We start from the raw sequence: 12,034 nt of genomic DNA, 5'->3' as shown, positions 1-12,034 counted from the left end.
GTGATCAGACACTGTGGCTGAGAGACTCAAGAGAACTATGTGGGTGATAGAGGAACAATTCCACACTGGGATTAATAGCTGTTCACTAATACAAAGTAAAAAAAAACAACAAAAAAACAAAAAATAATTCCCTTTTATTGTAACTAGGGAAAGCTAGTCCTCAAGATAGCCCTTTCTTCATGACTTTTTCCGTCTTTCATTCTAAGACACATCTGGACATCAAAGTGGCAAGCTTAAAATCCCCATCACCATCACCATACTCTACTCTAGAGTCTGACTGCCTTGTCCAGCCATCAAAGACAAATATTTAACTCTTTTGGCCTATTACATGTAGGGTCACATAATACAAAAAGTTAACAAGAACTGAGTTCAATTAAATTAGAATATTAAATATTTTTGTGGACTCTCCACACGCACCAAGCACATAGTCAACACTCATGCAGCCCACTTCACCTGCTTGCATTAAGGCTTGACTCCCACACCTGCCTCACTTCTTACAGCCACGACTGTTTTCCTTAGAATTTCTAAAATATCACAATGGACTGCTTAAAATCTTGGAACAAGTGTCTACTCACAATAGCTAACATATGGTAAGATTATCTTCAGTTTGGTGTCTCAGTTTGGATCTAGACTGTACATTATTTAGATCAGTCGTTCTCAACCGGGGGTAGTATTGTCTCTGGTGGATATCTGGCATTCTCTGAGACATTTCTGATTATCATGACTGAGTAAAAGACTGTCATATCTCCATGTATCTGGTGGGTTGAGGCCAAGGATGCTGCTAAACATTATACAATGCATAGGACAGCAAACAACAAAAAAATGTGTCACTCCAAAGTTTTAGTGCTGAGGTTGAGAAACCCTGATCGAGATGAATACATTTTGGGGAAATTTTTATTTTATTATTTAAATTCTTTATCACATACAGTATGAAGAATATAAACAGGTGAAGAAATAATTATTTGAAGGAAAAATGCAGTAGGCAAGAATAATTATTGATGATTTTAATTCACTTTATAACTCTTTTCTTTCATTCTTTCTATTTTTTTTTTAAGCCATCATGTCCTATTATGGAATTCCAATTGGGTTCTTAGATCTTTAATAGAACAAAAACATGAAATAAAAATCAAAAAGCACTAAAACACAAGAAACCATGTTCCTAGTTCCCATTGTATCTTTTAGTAGAGTTATGACTTGGGAAAATCATTTAATCCCTTAAAAACTAATTTTCCAACTTTTCAATATGAAATATTTATGTTAAATTATTGTTTTAAAATAAAATGTTAATCTACTAAAGAAAAACACAATGTAAAAAGAAACCCAAAGAAATGCTATGAGGGGAGAAAACCAAGGAACCAAAAACCCTAATTTAGCTTACCTTCTTTCTCCACAATGGTACTGAAACAGAAATTCTTCTAGAGTCATCTCACTAATCACTGAAATCAGTGAACTCTATTTTCCTTTCCAGCTCTAATGTTTAATTACTAAATCAAACTTTATCTGTCCTAGGCTCCGTTTTTAAAATATTTTGCTCTCTATCAAGGATTAAAGTTTGACCTAATAAAATAACCAAATCTATCCTCTTAGAAACCATCAGGGAGTAATATTTCTGAGATAAACAGAGAGGAATCTTAGAGCATTATTCGAATACTTATAATCTCAAGAATAATGCCAGTCTAGAGCAGGTGACATTTTACATGAGGATGCCATTTTGCTTCTGCCAAATTATGTGAGAAGATGGTTTATTCAAGACTTGTCTAAAAGGGACAGCTCCAAAATGCCAAGCCACAGAGCAAGCCGTGTTCCAGAAACAGGAACAAGTGATGGAAGATCACTCCCGACAGCATTCACTTGGTATAAGAAAACAATATGTCTCACATACAGAAAACCAGTTATGAATTGAAAAGAAAATTTTAAGTATGAAACAAAATGTTCTTTGTTAACCAGTGGATTCTTCTAAGAATGTTTATGTCCAAAATTTCAAATAAGATTTTGGAATGCCAGAAAATGAGCAGGAATGTAAGACCAGTAGAAGTACTTACTAAGAATGTGTTCATCTCTTCTAGTTTGTCCATTTGTTGGTGCATAATTGTTCATAGTAGTTTCCCATATTCCTTTCCATTTGTGTGGTATCTAGGTGTAATGTACCCTCTTTCATTTATAATTTTGTTTATTTGAATCCTCTTTTATTTTCTTGATAAGTCTAGCTAAAGGTCTGTGTGTTTTGTTTACCTTTTCAAAAAAACTCAAGTTTCAGGGATCTTTTCTATTTTCTTTTTAGTCTCTCATTCATTCATTTCTGCACTGATCTTTATTTCTTTCCTCCCACTAACTTTGGTCATAGCTTGTTCTTCTTTTTCTAGTTCTTTGAGTTGTAAAATTAGGTTGTTTATTTGAGATCTTTCTTTTTTCTTCATGTAGGTATTTATCACTAAAAACTTCCCTCTTAGAACTGCTTTAGATGCATTCCATAAGTTTTGGTATATTGTATTTTCATTTTTATTTGTCTCAAGAAATGGTTTTGATTTCTCTTTTGATTTCTTCCTTGACCCACTGGTTGTTCAGTAGCATGCTGTTTAATCTCCACATATTGGTTAATTTTTCAGTTTTCTCCTGGTAAACTAGGAGAAACTAGGAAACTAGGAAAACTTTTAGTTTTATGCAACTGTGGTACGAAAAGGCTTTTGATATGATTTCAATCTTCTTTATTTTTTTCAAAGAAGACAGTCAAACAGGTACATGAAAAAGTCCTCAACATCAGTAATCACCGGAAAAATGCAAAACCACAATGAGATACCATCTCATACCTGTCAAAATGACTATTATCAGAAAGACGAGAAACAACAAGTGTTGGCGAAGATGTAGAGAAAAGGAACTCTCCTGCACCATTGGTGAGGGTGTAACTTGGTGCAGCCACTATGGAAAACTAAGAGGGTTCCTCAAAACATTAAAAATAAAACTACTACATGATCCAGCAATCCCATTTCTGGGTATATATACAAAGGAAATGAGAACAGGATCTTGGGAGAGATATCTGCACTCTCATGTTCATTGCAGCATTATTCACAATAACCAAGATATGGAAACAACCTAAGTGTTCCTCAGCAGATGAATGAATAAAGATGAGGTGGGGGGTGTATATACATATGTACATATTATTCAGCCATGAGAAAGACACCTTGCCATTTGTGACAACATGGATAGAGCTTGAGGGCTCTATGCTAAATGAAATAAGCCTGACACTGAAAGACAAATATTGTATGATCTCATTTACATATGGAATCTAAAAAAACCAAACAAACAAAACCCAAAATTCATAAAACTTGTAGAAACAGAGAAAAAAAGGGTGGTTACCAGGAGCTGGGAGGTGGCAGAGAAGTGATATGTTGGTCAAAGGTTATAAACTTCTAGTTATAAGATAAATAAGTTCTGGGGAATCTAATGTACAGTATAGTAATTTACGTTAATAATACTGTATTATACACTTGAAAGTTGCTAAGAGAGTATATCTTAAATATTCTCACCACAAAATATAAATGGAAATTATGATTCAGGTATTAGCTAATGTTATGGTAGTAATTACTTTGCAATATATACGTGTATCAAGTCAACATGTTGTACACCTTAAATATACCCAATGTTATATATCATTTATATTGAAATAAAGCTGGAAAAAAGTACTTACTAAGTTTCTTTGCTTCATGCTTTCTCCTCTCTTAATCAACCTTACCAATTATTTTGGTTTAAGATTTTCTGCTAGGTTTCCCCTTTGATGCATCTTTCCTGGATGTCTTTGTGAAGAAAACACAAATGAATAGAAATTCTGTTGCATGGCTCTGTCACTATCTGAGTGTACACTTGACTTCAGAAGGTCTTTATTTGCACTGAACCTTTAAACATATTGAAATTCCAATATTTGGGCTTTCAAATCTAATCAAACTTATCCTGGAGTAGAAGGGATTCACACCTCAACACAAACAAGGTTTCTTTCAACCTATCACATGGGTGGACTTTGAGGGCGCGATGCTAACTGAAGTAAGTTGGAGAAAGACAAATACTGTAGGATATCACTTATATGTGGAATTTTTAAGAAGTCAAATTCATAGAAACAGAGACTAGAATGGTGGTTACTAGAGGCAGGGGGTTGGGGGTAATCAGGAGATGTCAGCCAAAGAGTACAAACTTCCAGTTTTAAGATGAATAAGTTCTCTGGGTCTAATTACATTACGGTGATTTTAGCTAATAAAACTGTTTAATATACTTGAAAGTTGCTAAGAGTAGACCTTAAATGTTCTCACCACAAAAAAGAAATGGTAGTTACGTGACATGATGGAGGTGTCAGCTAGTACTATGGTAGTGATCATTTTGCAATATATAAATGTATCATATCAACACATTGTATACCTTAAACTTACACAATGTTATATGTCAATTATATCTTAATAAAGCTGGAGAATTTTTTTTGAATTCCTGTTGTTTCTTTCTCTTCTTTCTTTTTCTATTAGTGTTAAATATCTTGGCTTTTTCTTTTTATTCCAAAGCAAAATTTCCCAAGTGACTAATATAGAATAGTAATCCCAAAAACTGTTTTTGTTTTTTTTTAAAGAAAATAGATGACCAAATATACCCTCTTTTGGATATTCTCCATTCCCATTTGCCAAATAAATTTTCTGAAGTCCTGCAGCAAAATTAACTTTTTAAATTGTTTCCTCAAGATATCTCACAAGTGAACTCTCTACCCCAACGCTCTCCTTTATATTTTTCAAGTAATAGCTACTAAAACCTGTGAAGATAGCAGAACTCATTCTGGAAAATGCTGGTCTTTTATTTGTATTATTTCTTTCCTCCTCTTTCCTTCTTTCCAAGAATTTGCAATCTTCATTGTGGCTCATATGTTACTCCCTTTGTAGCAAAGCACTTTTGCAAGAATCCCCAGTGATGCTGAATGTCTGATTTTAATAGTGTCTTTTAAGTCTTCATCATAATTGAGTTTTCTGCAAGGTACAAGAAACCTCCCATCATTTACTACCTGGTTCTCTTTGTCCCTTGATTTTCAAGGAACTATTTATCATCTGATTCTCACTCCTTTTATATGTCTCTTTTCCCCCTTGATTCTCTTTGTATCATCTTATAAATACGTCTTCACCAGGAATCCACTAGTTCTACTCTTTCTTTCGTTTTATTTCCTCTTCTTGTGTGATCTCATTCACTGCATCCGTTCAATTACAAGTGTATACTAATGACTCTCAAATCAGTATCGCCCGCCCAGACTCCAGTCCTGAGCCTAAGAATCAAATTTCAGTGGTTCCCAAATACTAGTCCGTAGTTTACAAACTTTGGGTAGGAATTTCGTGTTTCTTTTTTTTTTAAGCTTGGCGCTCATTAGAGTGCCTTCATCATTACACATACTTAATACATGTTGGTTAAATCAAAACTTTGAACCAAATTAACTACATGGCTTAATAATACATCTGAAAGTTTGAAGTCTATTTAACTTGCCATTGGTTAAATCACTTAATTTCTTTGTCAGCTCCATCTGAAAATTGGAGAAGATAGACGAGATAATTGCTATGATTCCTATTAACATTACCTTTCAGTTTCTAAAGTCTCTATTATCTCTTTTAAAATGAAAAGAATCTTGTAAAAAAACACCTAAAACAAGAGAAGCCTTAACTAAGCAGTTACGTTATTTCAGTTTGAATGCATTCATTTAATACACTTTTCTGAGTGCCAAATATGTGTCAGGCACTGGGCTCACAGTTTTATTCCGATAACTAAGAAATACTGGGTATAAACAGAAAGATAATTCTAAAGAATGTGACTTACATTTCCTTTTTAGGTCTTATATTTTCTTATATGAGTTTAAAAAATATTCCACCAAATCTTAATTGAAACTAAAATGAGTTTGAAAAGTGGCCTAAAAAACTCATAAATTCACCGTTAAGGGTACCACTAAATAAATATTTATGCTAAAATATTTTCATAATTTTTTAAACTTGTAATAAAGTCGATCCTAGTTGCAAGGGCTTAGAGGGCAGTCAAAAAAAAACTGTACTGTGTTAAACATTAAATAATTACTTCATTTTGTGTTTGCTATAAATTTTGAAAATATAAAGGAAAATCAGAGAGAAAATAATATTAGCCTGATATTGATCAGAAGTGCTGGAAGGCAAAATAATGACATCTACTCATTATCAGAGTTAAGAGATGTTATGAATGGGGCATCTGGCACATAGCAGTTCACGAGCAGCAAAAAAAAAAAAAAAAAAACAAACTCCATAAAAGCATTGAATGGCACCCTGCTCACAGTATTTCAGAGCTACATATATGAATCAGAAATCTCAGGAGACTGAGAAATATTTAAATGTAACCCTCCTCACACTGGAATGAAGTACTTTAAAATAAATAGTAGCTGATGTAGACTGACAATTAGTGATAAGGGCACATACTTTTATCCAGATATTTTTACATCTTTAAAACTTGATCTAAATTATCAAGTAAAATTTTACATAAAATACTGAAGAAAAACTGGCATAAGAATAAGTGACATAGGGGCCTATTTTTAATATGTGAAACGATGTACTTTTAGATTTTGTGCTTGGTGGGATTTACTACATAAAGCATGGATGAGTGTTTGTTATCTCCCTTTTAGACCCTCACTGCATTCAGAGTCCAGTCCTTATTCGCCTTGGTCTTCCCAACACATAGTTGAGTAGGTGTCCAGGAGAAGGGGCTCCAGAAGGCTACTGAATTCAACCAAGCTAAAAGACAAAAGAAAAGAAATACAAAATACATGCATGATTGATATGATTATATAAAACGTGTGTAAACATGGGAGAAGCCCTTTTAACTGGTCTCAATTTAACTAACCTATTGGGTTAACTAAGAATACCAATTTTCTTTGCAAGACTTAAAACTTATGTTCATCAACCAAGGACTGCACCAGGATACTAAATTATGGTCTAATACTCTCCCATTTCTGCCACCACCACATAAGCTGCATGTTTATCAAGAATAATTTGTGCTTTTTCTCAATTTGTTTCCCCCAGGTGTCCTTTTTATTACTTCTTTGTTATTTATATAACCTAATGGAATATGAGCATGGAAAGAGCAGTTCTTTTGAAGTCTGTGCTTAATGGTTTCAAAATACTTAAGCAGGTTACAAACAAAGTCTTGAATTATGTATAGAAAAACATAAATTTAAAAAATTAGGCAGAGGAATATAAAATCTATGAGGATTATAGTCTTGGATCATTTTACAAATACATTTACGTTCTCATTTCACTTAAAAAAGACAAACAACATGGAAATAAAAGACAATGCATTATAAATACAGTTTATACAAGATAAGTAAATTCATGTTAAGATACAAAATAAAACAAAAACAAAAACCAAATAACAGTAAATGTAGCCCTGCTTCAAATTATTATAAAGTGAATGACAGTTAAAATAGTACATCTATATCAAACATTTTTAAATGACTCCCCTCTTTAAATTATTTCTGTCATTAATTGACCGGTGAGGCCAGTCATAGTGAATTAAAAAAGACTACTCTGTCCAAACTAAACATAATATATGATACCAGATGTCAAAATTTAAAACACTTTCCTAGTACCTCTTCTTACTGGTAAGCCAATTTCTTTCTTTGTGCCCATTCTACCATGAAGGCTTGGCCATGAAGTTTGTTACCTCAGGTAAAAATAGAGCAAGTTCAGCACAGAATAACACAGTCACGATTCAGCTTCAAGTCTCAATGCTGACTTATTTTTTTTCCTATTAGAAAAAACTTATCTAATACCCTATGTCAACAACAATATCAGAATCTCAAAATTCCAAGGGATCTTGTAGCTAACAAGGTAGAAGGCAGTGTTGGATTAAAAAATATATATTAATTAGATGTGTATTTTAGTTAGTGGTCTCACAGTCATTTATATATAACTTTTAAAAAAACCTCTTCTTGCAAGAGAGGTACCTAGAAAATTATTTTGCTTTGAAGGTCTGCTTTTTAAATTGCATGGTGATGCCTCTTCACTTGCTAAGTACCCTGAAAGTTCTTCCCTCTGAAAAGGATTTGCTAGCTGTTGTTTATAGCTAAGGAAAGAGAGTGGCTTGATATGTTTAAGAAGAGAGTAGACATGAGATACTGTCAGGTCTGCACAGGATTGGAGAGGGATCTAGAAGGCCTGGTACACCCCCAGTGGAATTGCTGAGGATTGAGAGCTAAACTTCCTGGGGAGGCTGAGACCACCATGGTAAGGGAATAGGTAGCCATGGGATGGATGCCTTGACATGAAGAGTCTATGCCAGGACCTGGAAAGCAGGCATTTCAGATGCTCTCAGAGCATCTGAAGCAAAGAAAATCAAGATGGAGCCAAGTTACTGCAGAAAGGGAACCACTGTACTCTGAAAAGACCATGAGTTATACCAGCTTTAAGCTACTTCAGCAGCAGGTAGAGCAAGATGTGAAACCATGACTCAGAGTCTAGTAAAGATCACTTATGGTAATCTAGAATTTATTATAAGTCAGGAAGAGAAGAACATGCAGACCATAGGCCCCTTTGTCAAATCTCTGGGAACAGGTAGGTATCCCCGTGCACCTAGAGCGGGCCTGCATTGGGAAGGAAACGATGGAACACCCTTTGAGATGGGATGAATAACCTTGATAGTAAGTGTGAACTATGACTTCACTGAGTATTCACCTCATAATGAATTACATTCCCTTAGGAAGTTTAAGTTTTTCTGAAGTACACTTATGGAGGAATAAAGCATCATATTTTATTCTTTCCACATTTGAGTGGGAGCAAATACAGTTTTTACATATATATATATGTATATATATATACACACACACATACACACTCAAAGATATATACATACAAATCTAAGAATAGAAAACTAAAGTATCCGGGAGGAAAACCATCTTGATCTCTCTGCAGAGAAAAAAATATTTGTTCGATTGATTCTATGGAAATTGGAATGAATGAAAATGTGTAGCTCTAAGAGTCTTCGTTTTACTTATGAAAATGATTTATGAACAGTTTTGAAAAACAGAAACTCTTTGGTATACACCCTCAGAATGTTTTCAGACAGTCATAGGAATTCATGTCCCAGAGTTAAATTATTCTGATAGATGTAAATATCAATATCAAAGAAGTGCAGAATAAAAAATTCTTACTTTTTAAGTGAAAATGGGATATTGAGGCAGTTAACAGCTGAGGGTAAGACGGGGGAACCCATCTTAGATGAGGTGCACAGGAAAAGTATCTCCAAGTAAGAAACATGTCAGGCAGGACAGAAACATGAGAAGGGACTAATTACAAAAGGAGCTGAGAGATAGAATAAAGAAAAAGAAAAGAGAAGGAAGACAGAAAGGCTGATAGGAAGGCATTCAGGTTAAAGAAAGGAAAGGAAGGAAAGAAAGGGAAAGAAAGAAAGAGAAAGATTCTTCCTCTGGGGGAAAGTGTGAGGCTAGGTGTTGGAAAAGAGATCGGAGCACAGAACTAAAATAAGAACAGAGTAGCTGCAGTGAGACGAGCAAGGTGGAAAGTGACACCAGATGACACTGGAGCAAAGGTCAGCAGCCAGGACATGGCAGTCATGAGAAGGCCTTGCTGTAACTGCAAAAATGTAAGAGCTGTTCATTTTTGAAATACCAAATGTCTGACAGGGCAAAAAGAAATGAGTTCTTTGCCATGATTTAAGAATTCTGTGATCACACTTGCCTTCTAAAGTACGAAAATCCTTTCTATCACAAACACTTCTCACAAACACTTCTCCACTCTGTCGAGCTATGATGCTCTTCCTACCATCAATTCCTAATAATGCAAAGATGCCCAGTGTACGAGCACTGTAGAGTGTGTGTGTGTGTGTGGTTTCAGAAAATAATAGTGTTTTTTTTTTTCCAATAGGAACGAGAATGTTTTGAGGCTCAAGAGTCTAGGCACACACAGTTCAACGGATTTACTTTGGGTCATACGCCTGGTCTACCACCTAGATCTACTTTACCATTTTCCTAACTGTGATCCAGAATAGCCACAGGCCATGAGTTCTAACAGATGTGATTTCCTCCTGTATTTATAATGACTGCTTCCATATTTCTTCCTCTTCTCTTATAAACTCTGCATCCACAGTCTAATCCCCACCCTCCTTGGAGTCAACTAACAAACCTATTTCATACTCTATTAATGATTCTTTCTTTTTTCATTTTTCCAAGTATCTTTTCCAAAGCAGAGATTATTAAATAAATTATTTCCCAGAACACTCAGAAATGATTGAATTAATCAGAAAGTTTTAAGTAGAATTGATTTCTGAGGAATACACGAATTTCTGGAAGGGGGCAAATCATGATGAGTTCCTAGACTCTTTTGCAAAATTTGGCAGTTCATAAAATAAATTAGAGGTTTCAACCTGTTTTCTGAGGAAAATAAAACAAAACAAAACACAGTAACTGCAAGCACTATAAACTCTTACAATTAATAAAGTTTCCAAGGTTTTTATTATCTTTATTTTATTTCTATTATAAATAATTGTAAAATATAATGTACTATGAAAGTCCTTTTGTATTCATTAATTGTATTTATACTTAATAACCACTGGAGTTCCCTGATATTTAATTAGATTATTTATTTTTCATTTTGTTAGGTCAGATTTCAGTATCTAAAAGATGAGTGGGGTAGCTGTAACTTCTACTAATGAAGACATTGAGTTTTTGGAGACATTTTCTCTAACCCGTTTTCCCTCAAGTGCTTTGCTTAAACTATTTTTCCAAAGTAAGATAAACTTTTTCAAAGGCTGAATTAGGGTAAGTTGAGACAAACGTATTTTATTTCAGATATCCAATGAAGAATATATTCTTAAAATTGCCAGCAGCAGTAAATGACATACAAACAGAGCAAACAGCACGCTGAGCCCCAGCAAGTCCACCTGTCCTTTGTGTGCATTCTTTTCATCTTTCCCACAGTCTTTAGGTGTCGCTAAAGAGGCTCCTAATAAATTGTTATATAGTCTTAGTATTCCAAAAATTGCAAGGAGGAATCATCGATGTCAAGAATTCTTTGAAAAAGCTACGTAAGAACCGAAGGTTGACACACTCTCTCTCTGAGTGTGGTTCCCAACAGGAAGCCAATGTGTACTGCATGCCTAGGCTTCAGTCCAAGCAATTATCTCTTGGCTAGAGTCAGGATGAGCAGAGATCCAAGTGTCATCGCTAGATGACACTGAGAAGAAAGTGGCATTTGGTGGCTGAATCAAGCAAAACTCTGATCTTTGATTCATGGTGCTGTCTTGTATCCTGGGATGAGCTAAGAAATTAGTGTGTTCCCTTTCATTTGTTGAAAGGAGCAGCCAAGTCTCTGTGGGTGATATTCTGTTAGGAACTGGAAAATTCACTACACCAGAAATGGGCAGCCATCCTAAATTTTCTATAAGATAAATTAACTTGGACAATATCATTGGAACTTCTACCTGGGGTGATCCAAAAGTAATGATAATTTCGATCAAAAAGTATAAATTCAAGTGTATTTGAGTTAAGAGGGCTCATAATCACTAAGAGAAAAACAACAAAAATCTTTTCCTTCAGACTATACTACAAAGCTACAGTAATCAAGACAGTATGGTACTGGCACAAAAACAGGAATATAGATCAATGGAACAGGACAGAAAGCCCAGAGATAAACCCACCCACATATGGTCACCTTATCTTTGATAAAGGAGGTGAGAATATACAATGGAGAAAAGACAGCCTCTTCAATAAGTGCTGCTGGGAAAACTGAACAGCTACACGTAAAAGAATGAAATTAGAGCACTCCTTAACACCATACACAAAAATAAACTCAAAATGGATTAAAGACCTAAATGTAAGACCAGACACTATAAAACTCTTAGAGGAAAATATAGGCAGAACACTCCATGACATAAATCACAGCAAGATCCTTTTTGACCCACCTCCTAGAGAAATGGAAATAAAAACAACCAAATGGGACCTAATGAAACTTAAAAGCTTTTGCACAGCAAAGGAAACCATAAACAAGACCAA

General features: G+C 34.7%; 1 long non-coding RNA gene across 4 annotated transcripts in view; it reads right to left on the bottom strand.

Moving 5' to 3' along the window:
- Positions 1-666: 666 nt before the first annotated feature.
- The window catches only part of LOC149749735 (uncharacterized), a 76,216-nt gene continuing 64,848 nt past the window's right edge, over positions 667-12,034 (bottom strand). For all 4 annotated transcript variants that reach the window (XR_016392490.1, XR_016392493.1, XR_016392492.1 and 1 more), the window contains one exon: positions 667-6,761. This is a non-coding gene — a long non-coding RNA (uncharacterized LOC149749735). The remainder of the gene's footprint in view (positions 6,762-12,034) is intronic.

This window comes from Delphinapterus leucas, chromosome 3 (assembly GCF_059928025.1).
Source record: "Delphinapterus leucas isolate spDelLeu-1000000601 "Yukka" chromosome 3, BTC_Dleu_Yukka2, whole genome shotgun sequence".
Taxonomy (NCBI): domain Eukaryota; kingdom Metazoa; phylum Chordata; class Mammalia; order Artiodactyla; family Monodontidae; genus Delphinapterus; species Delphinapterus leucas.
The sequence above is the reverse complement of the archived record's forward strand: the minus strand, read 5'-3'. Positions and strand labels throughout refer to the sequence as shown.